Consider the following 19,311-nt stretch of genomic DNA (forward strand, 5'->3'; position numbering starts at 1 on the left):
GCTGGTGTGTAAGAGATTCAGAAGTAGGAGAAAGAGCTGAGAAGGGTGGGTTGGGGTCCAACTGGCTAGGAGGAAGGAGACCAGGGATACTCAGGTGTTGCCAGGTATGAATGCCCAGAACCCTGGGTGGTCTCATCCTGGGTGCTCCTCCCTGCTTTAGCTTTATCCAAGAGAGAGAGAGAGACAGAGAGAAAGAGAGGGAGAGGGAGGGAGGAAGGGAGGGAGGGAGGGAGGGAGGGAGGAAGAAGGGAAGAAACAAATAGAAAAAAGAGAAGGAAGAAAGAGGAAACCACCTGCCTTCCTTTGTATTTTTCCAAGTGAGTCATAGCATTATATTGTACACAGCCAATTTTGATGTAAAGACAGGAACAAAAAGAACAAATCTCATAAGCTCCAAGAGATTGCTCTTTACAAAAAAAAAATTAAAAGAGAGAGAGAAAGGTCGGGGGGAGAATGTGCATTGAGTGTATGAGGAAGTGTGGATGCTCAGAAATGGTACCCCATATCTGTCCCTTGGACTTACTTAGGTAACTTTCAGAGGGCTTTCTCTAAAACTACATTATCACCTGAACCTCAGATCCAACAAAAATGACCGTGTCTTTCTTAACTTGCCCTAACAAAGGGAAAAAAACCTCACTCCACCGAGGATGACCATGAAGTCACGCAACACCCAGGGCCCTGATGACATTGGTCCCCTGCTGTCCTCAGTGTTTAAGGCCCATTCTTCTTCTAAAAGTTATTAATTCTTCCTCTAAGCTGGCTGCAGCTCTCTTTCCCCTTTCCAAAGAAGTCGGTATGGAAGCTTCTAGATTCCACTGTAATTTTGGTATTTATCCTCCAATGATGCCGAATATACAAAACAGCTCAGTAAGTTTCTCTCCCATTCATATGTCCACAGTCAATCAACTTCTAGGTCTCAAATCTTGATCCTCCACAGAAGAAAGAGAATTTTTGGCCCCTATAGATGAAAAGACAGCAGGGGCCTGGACTGTGTTATTCCTCTGAGTAGAACAGCATCTTCTCCTTCCACCTCTGCAAAACTAACTGACCTTGAGAAAGCCCCATAACCTGGTAAATTTTTTAAAATATTTATTTATTTATTATTAATACAGCATTCTGCTTGTATATATCCCTGCAGGCCAGAAGAGGGCACCAGATCTCATCACAAATGGTTGTGAGTCACCATGTGGTTGTTGGAAATTGGAGTCAGAACCTCTAGAAGACCAGCTAGCGCTCTTAACCACTGAGCCATCTCTTTAGTCCCCTGATAGATGTTTAAAAAAATGAAAAAGTCAGGTAAAAATAATCAGAAAAAAATGGAATAAAGACAATCGAAACTCCTAAGATTAGATTTCTTGGTAAGATGTTTATGGGAGGAAAGAGAACTTTTCTGTAATTAGCTTTCCTTTCCACGTTGCAATATTATTTATCTTTATTAGAATCATCAGCTGGTCTCCCATTTCTTACTATGCTATTAGCTGTCTTATTAGTTCCCTGTCCTTGTTGCTATAGCAACATAACTGACAAGAAGCAAGTTAAGGAAAAAGGGGTTAATTTGGCTGATAGTAACAGGGATTCACCACGACAGCAGGAATCTGGGGTGGCTGGTCACATTCAACTCACAGGTAAGAAGCAGAAATTGACAAATATTTGTGCCCACCTTACTCAGAAGAACATCTGGTACTTTATCAAGTCCTCTCACTTGGGACTGGGAGCTCCTGGGCCATGGGAAGACATTGCTAGACACAAAGTAAGAGCTCAATGAACTATATCCTATATGGGATTTCAGAGGGACTTTGAACTTCAGGTTCCTGAAGAATCTCCCTCACAACATGAGCTGCAGACAATGGACCTGCTCCGTGTCTTGCAGACAACCACAGAAATAAGTACACACGTGTACACATATATCACCAATGCCACCTTCCAAAACTAAGCATTAACTTTCAAAATCATGTTCTCCATTTCAATGTCAAGGAATCTGCAGGTTTTCTTGCTCTAGTTCAACCATTGCTACGCTAATACAATAATTGTCTTCAATTGCATTTTGACTATTTACATTTCTTAACTCCTTCAGTCCCACGCAGTACCTCTAGTCTCCCCAGGGTTAGGATTTAGGTCATCCTCTTCCCCTAAATTCCCAACAAAGAGTTTGGGGATCATTCAGGACTGTCAATCAGAGAGGAACACATAAAGCCTTGCCAATTCCCCTAGAGCAGTGGTTCTCAACCTTCCTAATGCTGCCTCCCTTTAATACAGTTCCTCATGCTGTGCTCACCCCCTACCATAGTCATTCATTTTCCTTGCTACTTCATAACTGGAATTTTGCTACTGTTATAAATGGTAATGTAAATATCTGTGTTTTCCAATGCTCTTAGGTGACCCCTGTGAAAGGGTTGTTTGACTGAAAGGGGCTTCTATCCACAGGTTAAGAACAACTGCTTGAGAGACTGTTTGCTATGTGTTGGGTACTTCACATTTCCGGGGGAGCATTTCAGAGATTTCCTTGCATTGGAGCAGTCAGGATTTATTAGTCTTTTGTGGGACAGTCTCAAACATTCCTTTTTCTGTTGGAGATGGGGGTAGTGGGCCAAGTATTGTGAAGGGCGTTAGCTTACTCTGCTCTTCCGGTTACAATGACAAACTTCCCATTGCATAGACATGTCATAGACGTTTAGAGAAAGCAGAATGTAGGCCATTGTACAATGCTTTGGGAAGAATTGTCCTAGAAGAATGGGTAAGATTGAAGTTGAAGGAATAGGGAATTTCTAGGTAAAGTAATAGAAATGGTGCAGTGCTTCTATATGACCACTTTGTCCAAAAATGTAGGGGAGAGAAATTTAGGAAATAGGAGCCCTGCAAAGGCAGCGTGTGTTCATGCATTATGGGCACACGCATACCGGTGCAACTATGCACTCACAGCTGTTTGAACAAATCTTTATTTGCACATTCTGCCTCTGAAACTCTTGTACCCTCTCTCCTCAGTCTGAAAAACATAGTCTGAGTATTAGTAATGATAAAGGTATCTCACACATGGAAAGTGCCGATCTTAAAGGCGGTGTTCCTGTATTTGTAGCCTGAAGACTGGGAAACGCTCTGTATGTATCTACTCCTTGTGGTGTGAGGACTAACTGCCTTGGCCACTTCATTACTGCAATTCTAAAGTACTGCTTGCTTAAGGTAACTGCTAAAACATTCCCTCAGTACTCTGAGACACTGGTAAGCTTCTGCACACAAAGCTCGGGAGTGGGCTGGGTTCCTTAGCTGCCTCTGCTCTGCACCTCCTATTTCAACAGGAAGGGTGGGGGAAGAACTGGTGAGCAGGGGTCTAGGAATGCAAGCGGCTCCTTTGGCTTCCTGCTCTGCCCACATAAAGGAAAAGCACCATTCAGCAAAGCCAACCCCCGGCTTCAGGCGGCTCAGCCAACCTCCCTTTCTTTCCTTCGTCCTTTTGGTGAATGCCAAATACTGTGGGATGCTGTGAACCTGCCAGACCTTTCTCAAAACCTTCCCCCAGTGGGGTTCTGTGTTATGCAGCCCTGTGGCCCATGTGTGGGGAACAAGGAATTCTCAAACACTGTGTTCATACTTGCTAGACGTACTTGTTGTCCCTGAAGCCCTGGTATTCATGCCAAAGTCTGTGTCCCTGACTGTTGAAGGAATGTGACTTAGCTTTAGGATTTCAACGGTAGGGAGAGAAAATAAAAGAAGTTCAGAGTCCAAAACTTCCCTGTGTGAAGCCACTAGAATGGTGAATGGTGAAGTATTCCCTCCCCACCCCTCCTACCCCGCACCAACAACCCTTCTAGTGTGAGTTGGGACCTATCCTGAACTGACAGTGGGACATCACCTAATCCCAAGTCACCGGTAAGATTTGTTTTACTAATGCATTTCCTCCCAAACCCACCTGAAAGTCAGCAAAGTTGGACAGCTCGCTTGAGATGCGGCTGCTCATAAATACAGTAATTTTCATGTAGGTTTTATCAGCTCCTCCTCCCTATTGAAGGACAGTGTGAGGGACCAGGCTTTTTCTTTAGGTCGCCAACCAGCTTCCGAATCATGACATGGAGGCTTATTATTAGTTATGAATGCTCAGCCTTAGCTGCTCTTATTTTAATCTCCTTCTTTTCTACATTTTGCCTCAGGGCTTTTTCACCTTTTTTCCTTCTGTAGATCTTACTTTCACTGCTTTTTGTGTCTGGCTGGTGGCTGCCCAGCTCTAGCATGTCCCTTGTTCTCTTCATTCCTGTCTTCTCAAGCCTAGGTTTCTCTTCCTACTTGTCCTCCTTGCCTGCTAGTCCCATCTATCCCTCTTCTGCTATTGGCCATTCAGCTTTTTATTGGACCAATCAGATGCCTTAGGCAGGCAAAGTGAAACAAATGCAACCCATGTTTACCTAATTAAACAAATGCAGTATAACCAAAGGTAAGACACCTTTACGCAGTTAAAAGTAATATTCCACAGCATAAACAAATATAACACATCTTTGCCTAGTTAAAATAATATTCCACAGCAGTGTGATTCATACGACAGTTCACTCTTTCCATAGATTGGTGTTGAATGAGCTCCTATTGCACACCTGGCTTTGGAAGCACAGCCCCGAATAAGACAACTTAGGGCTCTTTTAAACTCTGGTTTCTAGGAAGAAAATTCATGGATACTGTGCTATGTGATTCGCTTTCTGTCACTGCAACAGAATATCTGAGATAACTAACTTACAGACAGAAACTTCATTTTGTCTCATGGTTTGAGAGGCTCTTCTTGGTGATCAAGAAGGTGTATTACTTTCAGATGCCTGGATAGTGTGTCAATGACAAGGGGCAGATGAAACGGCTCACTATATGGACTGGAAGTGAAAGAGGAAATGGCCCAAGTTCCTTGAAGAGCCTAACAGCCAATGACCTAAAGACCTCTCTCTCGGTTCTGCCTCCCAAATAGCTACAGGAGGTCACTCCCAAGCCTTTAGCCTTGGCCTTGGGGAGCATCCAGCATCCAAAATATAGCAAGTGCTATAGGAAAAAATAAAGCAAGGAAATGAAACATTCCTGACGACAGGACATAAAAATTCTGCCCGTCATGTCAAGAGCAATTTTCAGAGCCCTGGAAACTGTCACGGCAGCTGCGATGACAATATGATGCTCCCACAGCTGGCATAAGAGGCTCCTCAGCCAAATAGGTGCCTTTGAGCTTGTGGGAAACCACTGTCAAAGCGAGAATGCTACAAGCCAGATGGACCGCATGGCTCGGGGTGGTGATTTGACCCTGAGAGCCATAATTACTCCCACCTTGATGGAAAATCTGTCTTCTGCCCCTTCTCTCCTTTCAAGGGGGTTTTGAAAACTGATTCCACCCAGTCTGGAAGCCATTTGGAGAGTCCCATGAGGAAAGAGCTATGTAGCAATGCGATTATTAGTGTTGATTTCATTTGCTATGACATGACTGGGAATTACTAAGAAAACCCATTTCCAAGGAGCAAATGAGTTTGTAAAGATGTGACAAATTAGCATGTCTAAAGACAGGCCACCGCATCAGGAGGCTGATGGACTACCGATGTGTCTAAGCTGTGTAAACAGGCACTGCTGTAGTAGGAGTGTGATTTAGGGATCTACTGAGAAGGTGGTCTGGCCTTTAGAAAGGAAGTAATTTAATAACAGAACAGTGTCTTTGGGGAGGATTGTGTGCCCCAGAGGTAGCAAGGTTTGCTAATAATTCATTTGATGGAGGATGGGGGAGTTCTCCCATCTAGACAGTCCTATCTAGTTTTCTGAAATTCAGACAACGTATGAAAGCCATTGTTGACACAGTTCATAAAACTGATTGTCCTTGGTCTAGAGGAGATTGAAATTTAACTAATGCGGAAATTAATTTCACATAAAATCTTAACGTTATCATATTTTATGTTTTAGACTGACCCCCCCTTTTAACACTTCCCTTTTGCTAACAAATATAACTCAAATCCATAATTAATTAAAGTAACAATTAACATAATGATCATTTTATTAACTCTTATACAACTTCATTTTATATCACTTGAGAAAAATGAGAACTTGATTGCTTAGAATTGATAATACAGATGGTTTTAATTTTATTATAAGTTTGCACATGTAACTTTTTTTTTTTTTACAATTTCTCCCGGATTCACAAATAAAAGCTGGGCTGGGGAAGTGGCGCAGATGCTAACGTACTTGCCACACAAAGCAAGAAGAGCTGAGTTTGAGCCCCAGTGCTTCCATAAAAAGCTATACACAGAGGCATTCACTCAGTACCTCAGTGAGGGGTGGGGTGAGAGGGAGGTCAGACAGAAAGATCCTGAGGGTCACTGGCAGTGGGTCAGTGTGCCCATCACAAAGTCTGACTCTGAACCATGAACCTGTGCCCAAGAACACTGAGTTGGGCCTGGAACCCCTGGATCTACTACAATAGGGCTTGGAACCTATGTCTGCGAGAGTCAACCTTTAGCCTGTAGCTACATGGGCCTCAGTTGGTGGTGGGTAGGTCTTTATCCTGAGTGTTGTGTGGCCACATAGGTGCTAAAACAGACTTAGTGCCTAAGTCCACTAGACCTATATCTGCAAATGCTGGTCTCATGCTAGAACAAGTCACCTGTCTGGAGAGACCATGTCCATTCAGACTGGCTTGGTAATTGGGTTTAGAGATATCAATTTGGCTTTTGCATAGCCTGAGGTCTGGGCTGTGCAGGTCAACTTGTCTCTAAATTAGCCTGAAACCTGGGCTATCCTGGTGTTGGCCAGACCTGGAGTGTGTGTCCACAGCAACAGCCTGGAGACTTAGTTTAAAGGTCTCAATATGATGATTAGGACTGAGGATTCCCACCTTATACTGAGAAGACATGTATGAAGCCAGGGATCACAGGAGCCAAGCCCTTATTTGGGGCTGCTGGACTAGTAAGGCCCTTAGGAGAATCTGGGACAGTCCACAAAGGCTGCCCTATATGTGGTGTAGGCTCAAAGCCCTAGGCCACTGAGGCCACCAGCACTGGGGCTGGTGGTGAAACTGATAGTTTTGAGTCTATTAGGTTAGCACTGGATTATAACCTGACTTGACACCAAGGGAGGCATGGAGGCTCAACCCTTGGGTACCAGCTTGAAATCTGATACTCTGATAGCCGTGCCAGCTTAAGTTTTCCTGGGCCAAGGATACATTAATCTTTCCAAAGAAACTGTGTGATCCTTGGCAAATACAAGACAAGATTGACCCGATATCAAACCAGACAAAAATATCACAAGGAAAGATCCCAGGTTCGTGGTAGTTACTGTGAACTATGCGATGCTAGACCAAGTGTTTGCGTCACTCGACCCTAAGAATCATAACCAAAACCAGCGGCAAAGAAGTCACAAAGAATATGTGATCGGGACGAATGGCTAGGGCCTCCTCGCTGCAGCAGGTTTAACCCCAATGCCTGCGCAGATCAGTGGATGGCCACAAGAAACTTTTAGAAATAGGAGATGGTTTTAGAGTCCTGCCCCATTCCCATTCAGAGAGGCAGTACACCAAGATTTAGAAGCGCCTCTCCCCACTATTTTTTTTCACTTATATGCAGTTATGTTACCAGAGTCAGGATGTGTTCATGTCCACTAGTATAAGACCTTCCTTCATTATCCTCCACCAACCCAACGCCCTGAACTCTTCACCTCTCCATGTCAAAAATCTCTGAGAACTCGGTCAGAACCTCAGATGACTCAGCAGCTAAAGGTGTTTGCCACCAACTTCATTTCTGGAACCCACACAGTGGAAGTAGAGAACCTTGCAAACAAGTTATCCCCTGACCTCTATACAGTGGGTTATGGTGTGTGTACACACACAGAGACACACACACCTAAGTAAAGGCAAGAAAAAGTCTGAAATCTTCCTTCACGTTAAGGCCTAGCAGAAGATCACAGTCTAAAAATGTTTCAATAAGGTGTGTGCATTTTACCAGATTCTAACTTAAAGCTCAACACTAAACTCAACTGATCATTTGTGACCTCCGGGCAGTTTTCTAGAGAATGAGTTAGGGATGAAGAGAGTCTGAGGGCAGACGGCCTCCAGATTTTCCTGGCCTGGAAAAGCAGGATGTTTGGGGATGACGAGATGGCTCAGCAGATCTGATGACCCGCATTTGATCCCTGCAATCCCCATGGTAGAGGGGAAAAGCCCTCACTCCTGGAAGCGGTCCACTGACCTCCACGCGCACACACACACACACACACACACACACACACACACACACACACACGGCATGCACACTGACTTCCCCCACCCCACAACAGATAAACATAATAAAACAATTGCAAGTCGTATATTTACCGAGACTATTTTAACTCTGGTGCCAAATTCGAGGCTCCTGGAAACACAGAGAAGTAAACACTCTGGATTCCTGTTTGCATCAGATTCCAAAGCTTGTTCAGGATGTGCACAAGAGAAGTCCTGTTAACAAAGCACACAGGAGACACCTCAGTATCCAGGGCCTGCATTCCTGGAAAATTAAAATTGCTTTTCCTCTTAAATACACAATACACTGTTTCTATATACTATATATTGGTGCACACTGTATATTGCATAAGTATACAGCTATAGGATACACTTAAAATCTCAGCTAGGAAAGACTCAGAAACATAGGCAAACTTTGAACTCCTGTTAATTCTAATGACAAGGGATTTTAAAGAGACCTTTGTAATCCCTTGATGATTTAGAAGACTTCTTGTATCTGATAAAAAGCCACTTTAAGTCACTAGCATTTGGTCCTATAATCACCAGGGAATGTGAAGCAAGGCCTCCAAAAGCCCCATTTCCCTCATTTGCCTTGAGATTAAGAGCATCCGAGAGGCAGGTATTGTGTTTGCGCTGGGACCATGCAGTCAGCTCATTCCTGTCAGCACCATCTGGACTGTCTTCACTAATTCCATTTTAAGACTAGGAAGGTGAGGCCTGTTGATTGCTGGCAGGTCTCTTATCACATGGCCAGATCTCTAACCACTCACGTGAGTCTTCTTCCTAGGGAGGCTACATAGAGCACAGAAAGGAAAGGAAAAGAGAAAGAAAGAAAGAAAGAAAGAAAGAAAGAAAGAAAGAAAGAAAGAAAGAAAGAAAGGAAGGAAAGAAGGAAGGAAGGAAGGAAGGAAGGAAGGAAGGAAGGAAGAAGACCCAGGTGGTGGAGGGATGGAGTTTAGGGAAATAAATCTGGTGAAGCATCCATTAGTGTGAGCTTTACTTATTTACTTATTTAGTGGGTTAAAACTGCGACAGCTGAAAGCGAAATGAACGGTGGAAAGAACTATCTATTAATGTGCTGGGGTTGTAAAAGCTGAGCAAAGTGCTCACATGAAGGCAAGAATGCAGAGAGAAACTGACCAAAGAGCTTTCCATGGAGGAATGCTCCCCAGACCGGACTGAGAGACTGCTCATCTTAGTTTATTGCACAATAAAAAGGAAAAATGGGGCGTTTTCAACCCCTCCTCCGCCAAATGGACAGGGCCAAACCAGTCTGTGGCATGCACTGTGAACTCATTCAGAGAGGAATCGACATATTTTAGAGCGGAATTGTCTAAAAATAACTTGTTTCATCAGTTCTGGGACATTTTTTTTTCAGTCTTTTGCCAAGAATCCAATTAATGTGTGTGGCTTTTTCTTCCAGGAAGTTTTATGGGGCCTTGATATCTTTTACTTTTTTACAAAGAAAATCCACACAGCCAAGTGTGTCTGAAAAACAATCGCAGGGATCTACAATGTCAACGCAGCTACTAATTCCATAGATCTAGGATGCTCATGAGGACCAATTATTTCATTTAAACTGCTCTTCTAGCCACCCCACCCTTTCCTCTCCTCCTCTCCCCTCCCCTCTCCTCCTTTCCCCTCTTCTCCTCTTCTCCCTTCTCTCTTCTCTCCTCTCCCTTCTCATTCTTGTCTCCAATTCTCCCCTCTCCTTCCCTCCCCTCCTCTCTCCTCTCCTCCCCTTCCCTCTCCTCCTTTTCCTTCTTCTCCTCTCCTCTCCTCTGTTCTCCTCTCCCCTCTCATTCTCATCTCCATTTCTCTCCTCTCCTTTCCTCCCCTCCTATTCCCTCCCTTCACCTCCTTTTTTATGCCTTCCCCTTCACCTTTCCTCCCCAGCTCCTGCCAAAGCTCACTTCTGCAGAGTGCTGGTGTTTCACTATATCTGGGATGACGGCAGCAAAGGGGCACATAAGGAGACTAGGAGACTGGCCCCAGCCTGGACTTCATCCTTGCTCTGAGTGTCTGCAGATAGCTACTAGGAAATAATTGAATATGAGAAGTAGCCTTTCCAGGGCACCAATGCTTTACTAATACCGCTACTGTGATGATAAAATCCTCTGAAACACATCAACTAGATGCCGTGGTATTTGAAAACAGAAGATTTTGGAGACTCTACTACTGTTTTCTAAGTGGGCCAGCCTGGTTGGCTGTAATCTAACGATAAATGAAAATAAACATTATTCTATATTATAAACCAACATTTCAGGGATCATTTCTGATGGCTCATTTAGGAAAGTATCATTAATCTAACAAAACCCTGAACACTGTTATCTATGGATCCTAATATCATGATAGGCCAGAGAAGTCATTGGCTCCTACATTAAAGAGAGATCAATATGTAGAAGGTGCAGCGAGGTCTTACATGGGGGTTCCTTTCCCTTAGACAGAACCATGGTGCCATTGACCAAACATGCCATTGTTTCTCAGCTGACATTCCTCCTGTGGTGTGTGGTACCTTCTGCTGGAAAGGTTTAGTTAACCATCATGAACATCTTCTCGAGGGACACCTTACCCATCTGGGCAGCTAGCTGCTTCTTCCTCTCGGCTGTAGTAGAATTTTGGATATTATTTTGCTTTAACCCCTTGATCTTAAAGCAAAACAGCAAAGCAGAAAATCACAAGAAACCTCCGCAGCTTCATTGTTCCCCTAGTCGTGCTGCTTCCTCCATCTGTGGGTACATTTCTAAGAAGAGCCTTTTGCACATTCGGGCTTTGTTTCCCTGCCTCTGTCTCGTTTGCTCATTCCAACTGGCTTCTGTCTTTCCTACTCATTGAACTTCTTTGTAACTGTAGTTGTGTCTTCCACAGTGCCCACCCACTGGTTGATTTCCAATTCTCATTGTACTTTTCCTCTCTTGAACAGCCTACGCCTTGACCATCACCTGGCAGTTGAGTGTGACGTCATACACATGTGATTCCATTCTTGGGAGGGTAACAGGGATGGCTGTGAATTTGAAGCTATGTAATAGCTACTGTCAGGTCCAAGACAGCCTGGGTTACATAGGAAACCCCTGTGTCAAAAAGAGCAAAATGGGGCTAGGAATAAAGCTCAGTGGTAGAGTGCCTACCTAGGACACGTAACTTACTAAGTTTCAATTCACAGCATGTACATACAGAGAGAGAGACAGACAGACAGACAGAGAAAGACATAGAGAGAGAGAGAGAAAAAAAAGACGGAGAGACACAGAGAGACACAGAGAGACAGAAAGACAGAAACAGAAAGTGGAGTCTAGGAATCATTCATCTCCAGGATATCCTCTAACCAAGATTCTTTTCCTCCAGTGGCCTGGGGAATTTTTCTCAGTCTCCTTTCTTCCACACAGCTTCCTTAGATTCTAGACCTTCACTGCTTCTCTGGTGCCTTTTGGTGATCTGGTCTGCTCCTTGCTGGAGTTCTTTATCTGCATCGGCAGTACCATGAGGACCTGCACATTGTCTCCCCCTTCTCTTTTCTCTCCCTCTCTGTCTTTCTCCATGGGTTCTAGACTATAATTCAGAATGTTTACCTTTATTATTAGCACTGTCATACATATGCTAAAATCCCACTAGAAGACCCGGAAAAAGACAGAGACAAAGAAACCTACTGTTCATTTACCTAAACCAGGACAGAAGAAAGGAATCCCGGTGACCTCAGAACTTGTTCTTTCAGCTTCTTCTCTCTCTCTATTATCTCCAAGCAAAAAGTAATCCCCACAAAGGGTTTGTCCTCATCAGCAGCTCTGAACTTATGGTTTATAGAATGTCTTCCTTTTCTCTCCACTCAAGTCACTGGGCATGTGCAGTAAGCACTTGTATCCACCGAGCCATCCTGCTGACCTCATTATAGATCTTTACTGCCCCAATATGAGTATTGTAAGGAGGCCCTTAGTTTATTCCCGGCTGCCTGGCAGCTCAGACCCGAAACAATCGCCCAGAAACTATATTGTTTAAATCATTGCTTGGCCCATTAGCTCTAGCTTCTTATTGGCTAACTCATATCTTAATTTAACCAATTTCTGGCAATCTGTGTATTGCCACAAGAGTGTGGTTTACTGGGTAAAGTTCTGGCGTCTGTGTACTGCAGGGCTACACGGCTTCTCTTTGACTCCACCTCCTTTCTCCCAGCATTCAGTTTAGTGTTCCCTGCCTACCTCTATTCCCTGCACAGGCCCAAGACAGTTTCTTTTAACCAATGGTATTCACAGCATACAGAGGGGAATCCCACATCAATATGAGTTTATTCTTTTGTTCAGAAATTGTAAGCTTGTTTGATGAGGTGCATAGTTTCAGGACAGAAATGGTTCTTGTTCTGAAGAAATCATAGCATTTTGACTATTCAGACATTACTTACTTTTTTCTTTCTGAGGTACAATAGAGAGGGGAAATCAAGGGGAGATGAAAAGGGGGCTCTTGCCCTTGAATCTAGTTTGCCTACACTGATGTCAGGGAGTCCAGAGACATAAACCCAGCCAAGAGCCGAAACTGCCGACAAAGAGGTGTGTTTCCTTTGAGGCATCTCAGACAAAGGTGTCAAAAGCAACAAATGACTTGTTCTCACGCAGGGCCAGAATGTCTGCGACCTTAGCTGTTGCCATGTCAGCCCTCCTGTCTCATTCCGAAATCTAAACAGTACACCTCATAAAAACTGCCTTTCAATTTTATTTTCAAAAGAAAATTCCTAGATAAGAAAAATAAGTAAATTAACTCGTGTGCTTTTGTTTAATTTTCAGATTTTACTTAATTTTAAGCTTTGTAAATTATATTATATGAGGAATGCAATGTAGAAAACCACAGGATTGTATATATATATAAGCGCTGCAGAGACACTCAAACACAATTCTCTGGAGAAGGCCATCCTCATATCTAAGGCTTGTGGGACTGTGTCCTCACAGTTTTTACAGGACTTGATGAACTCACCAAATTTGTTCACTCTATCTCATCCAAATATATGAGTTTTTATTTCACACACTGGGGAGGGTACCTATGTGCACACACATGCAGGTGGACGAGGCCAGAAGAGGGTCTTAGATCTCCTGGAGCAGGGGGTGCAGGCTGCTGGGAACCACCGGATATAAGTGCTGGGGGCTGAACTCTGATATTCTGCAATAGTGGCAAGCCTTAGAAGCCATCTCTTTAGCCCTGTGGAATTCTTTTCTGTGGCATCTTCAAGAATGTGGCCTTACCTAAATGGGGGTTCTTAGGGGAAACGAGAACTCTTCAGACTGCTAGTGGCTGCACTGGACTCTGTCCTTCCCTTCCCCTCATTTCTGTATCTCCTGCAGTTGTTAGCTGCCTGGTAAACATTTGCTGCATCAACAATGGGAATGAATTCATAGCATTCAGAACCTGGTCGTCAGTTATTTCCCTGGGGTGTGTTACAAGCAGTCACACGATAGGAATCACTTATTGCTCGCGCAAATGACTCAGCGGAAGGTGTGCTCACTATCCATGCCCATCTATAAAATCTGAGGGTCCCATAGAAATCTAGAGAGAATGCAGAGCCCTTGAGAACACCTATGTGGGCGATGCCAAGCAAAACTGAGTATACAGTTGGTATCGTAAGTGATGACTTCTCTCTTTTCCACGTTGGACAGCTCTCTGTGATGTAAGCTTTGAAGCGTCCAGTTCTCCTGGCCACCTTGCAGGGTCCCCAGAAAGTTGGCTGGCGTTGAAGGTGTCAGGAAGCAACCCGACAGCCCCTCCGTGGTAAAGAGGCAGACCAGAAAATGTTCCTTTAAGAAAACCTCTAAGATACACAGCTTACATTAGAAGCAAATCGAGTAGAAATAACACATATTAAAAAAAAGCCCCTTTTTTCCCTTCAGTTTAAGAGTCCTCTGTCCAAGACTGGGGGCGGGCGTGCAGTTTGCTGTGTCTGAGCAAGTGTGTAAAGAAAACTGAGTGCATTGCTTCAAGCAGCCTCCTTCCCCTTTCTCCTTCCCCATTCTACTCCCTCAGGCCCTCTGCCCCCACACACTGGGGCCAGAATGTCCACTGTTTCCCAGCCAAAGTCTTCTCTCAAGAAGGATCTGAAACTTATTTACATTCAAATACAAATGAGGATTGCAGCTGAGAGCGCTGCCTCCACATGGGCTTTGCCTTCAATGTTGCAGCAATATTTCCAGCCAGCTTCAGCGAAGAGCAAGAGGCCATCTGTAGGAAGATCACACCTGGCTAGCTGGCGTTTTAAAGATGGATCCATGCTGGGAGAATCCTGAAGCCCCATGTGGACGTGTGGATGTAGATAAATCACTGGGATGTAAATAAGAGTCAACAACGGTTAGATTGGAACTCAGGCTGTCCAGGCACGATGTCTTAATTTCTTTTGGAAGGAGCTATAGGCCTGCTTGGTGGTCCTCACATCATCTGAATTTAAAAATCACACAAAGTATGTCTATGATGGCAACCAAAAATCCTGAGATGACTCTGTTAGAAACTGATTTTTATATGAAGCATTTAAACCAATGGGATCAATTATGGAGAATAGTAAATGAGAAAATTAAAGAGAGCCTTCTGGCAGCTCATGCCTCAGTATAAGAGAATTGGGTCCTATTTGAATCAAGTCTCACTTCCTTATAGCCTCCTTTTGAAGGGGTGAGTCTGACTTCCCTACTGTGTACTCTCTCAGCTATCAATCATAACCATTGCAAAAGAGAGTCTCTTTTCTCTGTGGGCCATTTTGTGCATTGCTGACAGCTTCACCGTCCAATAGAATCGTGCTGAGCATGCCTGTGGAATTTACACTCTCACCAGGTCTCCACAAAAGCATCGGTTACCTTTGTAAAAGGATGTATAGCTTCTCTGCAGAAGTTTCCTCCCTGCAAGCTGGCATTCATACACCCCAGGCTGCTACATAGGCTGCTGAGGGAGAAAAGCCAACAGATTTCCCAACTGTGGCCCCTGCATGCTATAAAATTGATTTTTCCAAGCAAAGTTTTATCTACTAGTGTAATAGTGGCATGGTTGCTTAGGGGGTAACCAATCACTTCCTGGCTGGCTTTGAGGCCTGTTTTGTGGGAAGGAATGCATGCCTGGTACTGTAAACCTGGCTGGGGAGGTCATAGCTGGTAGGAGATAACATACCACCAAATGCTGTGCTAGATGGACAGGTAGCCAAACTGCCTCCTAAATATTTATGTTTATGACCAAGACCAGGGCTGCCCTCAGCCTGAAAGCTGCCTTTTACTGAGGGAGATAGTTATGGCAGAGACTTAACAACTGGTCAAGGTACTGAGAAGAAGTGACTGGTGAGTGCTCAGCCCTGAGCAGGAAATCTGTATCACTCCTTCCAAGGCTCAAGGAGCTTCTCAGAAGAGGATGTGGAAGGATGTGAGCCAGCAGACAGAGAACAGCATGAAAGCCTTTCCTGTCTACATGGTGTGGCCACAGCCTTCACAAGCACAAGCAACTATGGCTACCTGCGTGAGATCCACAAAAATAAAAACAAACCAACAAAGACACATTTGTTTCCTCCCATCTCTGGCTCTGGTGAGCACCGGGTTTTCTTGCCCACTGCTCACCGCTGGGTCCAGATAGCCGCTGACACAGCATTAGCTTTCAGCCATTGCTCTGCACAAAACCAATCATTCCTTTGCTAACATTCTTTCCAGGTTTTACATCATACTTAAAACCGAGTACACATTTCTTGCTTCCCGAGTGCCCTAATGCACTAAACTATACCCACACAGTGTCGTTATTATAACAATTAGTATACGCTGTTAAAATCACCTGCATGGGCCTGCCCTCCACCCTCTCTTCCAGAACACCAAGTGAGTGTGTGGATCAAGCTTAATTGATATCAGGTGGAAGGGTTTCTTGTTTTGTTTTAAATATAGACTATAAAGCCTGGCACCAGCCCTACTGAGACACAAGAATCTGGGCTGAGTTGAATGCTCACCGGACCATGTATGCACCTCCTAGTTGCTAGTAGAATTGCATTGGGCCCAAGATGTATCGGATGAACTAGTCAGCATTGCCCGAGATCTTCCTTGGGCAGCTGAAGTTAATGGTGTTCAAATTCTAGCTAGTACTGTGATCCCTCCAAGAATGGTCATCTTCATTTTCCATGAGCAACACTAGATTGGCGTCTGATTGGCTTACGGAGGCAAACTCTGAAAATGTTCAGCCTAAGCGGAAGACATGCATTGTAACATCCTGCCTAACCTGGCCAGCCAACAGTAGTGAGGCTCTGACTATGGAAGGCCAGTCCAAATGTGCTGGGGAAACAGTCATGCCAGAATTTGACCACTAATTAGTTGTAGGGAAAACCAGGGACAACCCCTTGAGACCTACTTCAGAAATGGGGTTTGGGTGATCTCAGTTTCAGGAATAGACTGAGGCTGGTTCTCAGGAGAGATTTTGGGGCTCCGAAACACACTGCAGACCTGGTATCCATTGAATGTTTATTGAGGCAGACTCCCCCACCCCCACACCATTGTTTCCTTCACCCATTATATACACATACTACCGTACCCAAAGAAGCCTGTTCCCACAACCTGATCTTCAATCTTAGCTGATAACTGGGCTTCCTGTCTCACAGAAAAAGCAGAAGCACTCTGAAGACAATATGGATATGCATGAACCTAAACTTCCATTCCCACGCCTGAAGGCTGCCCTTCTCTTGATGAGAAGCCAACCTCTAGGCTAGTTCCCTGTATCCGGCTCCCTTTTACAGGCTCAGGAAACCTATTCGAACTATCCTGTCTGCTCCTGCATTATTAAGCTGTCTGTGTCTGGGGCTGGAGACGTAGCTGTCAGAGAAGGGTGTGAGCTTTCTGTTCCGTTGCTTCTCTTATCATCAGGAATATTAGATCTCTTAGCTAAGAGAAAGCAACCTCTTTGCTGGTGCAGTCTCCTTTGTCTATGGCCTTATTCTTCTGTCCCCATTGACAGCAAAGCTTGCTCGCCTGCTTCTTGGTTGATTTATGCCGTGCAGGAGATTGAACTTAGAGCCTTGTGTGGTTGTAGCCCTGAATTTTATTCTTTTGAAACAGCATCTTCCTCTGTTGCTCAGGCTAGCCTCCAACTCACAGCACTCTGTATCTGCCTCAGCTTCTCTCGTACTTGGATTAGAGGCATAAGCTACCATGCCAAGATGCAAATCTTCTTCGAAATTTTTAAAAAAGTTTTGTTAAAATATAATTATGTCATCTCCTCCTTTCCCTCTCAAGTTTATGGCCTCTTTTCCTGTTGCCTGTGTGTGTGTGTGCATCTGCCTGTCTATCTGTTTGTATGGATAAATGTATAAACACAGCATGTTGAGCCTCTTTAATGTTGCTTATCCGTCCATGATGTCAGAGCTGACCCCTTGGTGCTGGATAACCCATTGCGGAGCTCACCCACAGAGAAGACGTAGTCTCCCTCTCTCAGCAGTCATTAGTTCCTGTAGTTCTTTGTCTTGGAGTAGAGCTCTGGGAGACTTCCCCCTCCCATGTTACCTCAGGTCTATTGGTGGTGCCATTGTTCGGGTCTCATTCTGGCAGCCGGGTGTTGAGGTATCTTGGGTGTAGCTTCTCTGCCCAGGAGACACAGTCTCACTGCTGACTTCCTGGTCCTCTGGCTATTGAAATGGCTCCATCCCTCTTCCTTGATGATCCTTGAGCCTGAGGTGCAGGAGCTGCTTTGCGGATGTGTCCTTTGGGGCCCATCCTCAGTATTCATGTTGGGCTCCCCTCATGCAGACATCTTAGAGTTGTCCCACCCGATTCTTAGACGTCTTTTGCCTGTGTTCCACACCCCTGGGACCTTACCCAGAACTTCTGCCTCTGATGTCATTTGTTAATTCTCATACTTCTACCTCCAGCCACGACTTCTTCCCTAAAACTCTACGTTCATCTGTTTATGGCTCCTCTTCGGGGTCTAATCTAACCAGATGGAGTCTATAGTCCCATCCCCAGCAGCTCCTCTTTGGTCATCCCCTCTCTAAAAATGACAACTCCATCTTTGATTCTCTGGAGCCAATATCTCTCCTCTTCATCTTGCGTTCTTTCCTTCACTTCCTATACCTAACAGGTCCTAGGGTTCACATGTTCAACTGCAGGTTTCATCCTTTCAAGTCGCAGTGTCTCACTGCTGCCACCCTGGCTCCAGCATTCATCGCCTCTGGCTCTGACTGTCCTGGTGGCCTCTAGAGCAGTCGTCCTCAACCTATGGGTCTCGACCCCCTTGGGACTTTAACAACCTTTACACAGAGTTCACATGACAGATGTCCTGCATAGCCGATATTTACAATTCCTAACAGCAGCAAATTTACAGTTATGAAGTACAATGAAATAATTTTAGGGTTAGATCATTACATTTATCAATGGGTCACAGCATTAGGAAGGCTGAGAGCCACTGCTCCGGAGTATAAGTTGGATCCTCTGCTTAAAATATGCAATGGCTCCACATTGCACTCATGTCCGAAACACTAACGCTGCTCAGCCTCCCCAGTTCCCCCCACATCCTTGCTGCCTTTCTGGTCTTGTTTCCTTCCTTTTCCTTCTTGTTTCCTTCATACCGGTGATCTGAAGATTCCTTGACGATGCCAGCAGCAGTTCCACGGCCTTCTTTTGTCTAGATTTCCTTGCTTCTTTTGTCTCTGCTCCTGCTCATGTTGGTTCATGGCTTGCCTAAGTGCTGTATTGTTTGAGAGTCCTTACCCGAGTCTCCATAATGAGCACATGTTTTCTTGATTCATGCCCACCCTGACCTACAATTGCTCTGTTTAACAGAAGAAATGTTCTTGCTGATTTTTCAATGCCAGTCTTGTCACCTTGATGTAAATTTCACACAGGAGAAATGTCTAAAGGACTCTGGTGTTGACATTGGTTACATCACTAATGTACATGGGGGAAATGTCTAAAGAAACATATACTCTGGTGTTAACATTGGTTACACCTTTATTGGGAAACCAGGGCTTTGTAGTTTCATCACTGAGGGTATGTTACCTAAGAGAGAAATAAATAATGAAAATATTCAAGGATATTACATGAACTTTGGAGGACAGATGACTTTAACCTCTTAATGTCAAATCCTTTGGTTGTATAACCAGAAATAGGTGTGCTGACTCCATATGGCCTTTA

The sequence above is a fragment of the Microtus pennsylvanicus genome, chromosome 4, assembly GCF_037038515.1.
Source record: "Microtus pennsylvanicus isolate mMicPen1 chromosome 4, mMicPen1.hap1, whole genome shotgun sequence".
Taxonomy (NCBI): Eukaryota; Metazoa; Chordata; class Mammalia; order Rodentia; family Cricetidae; genus Microtus; species Microtus pennsylvanicus.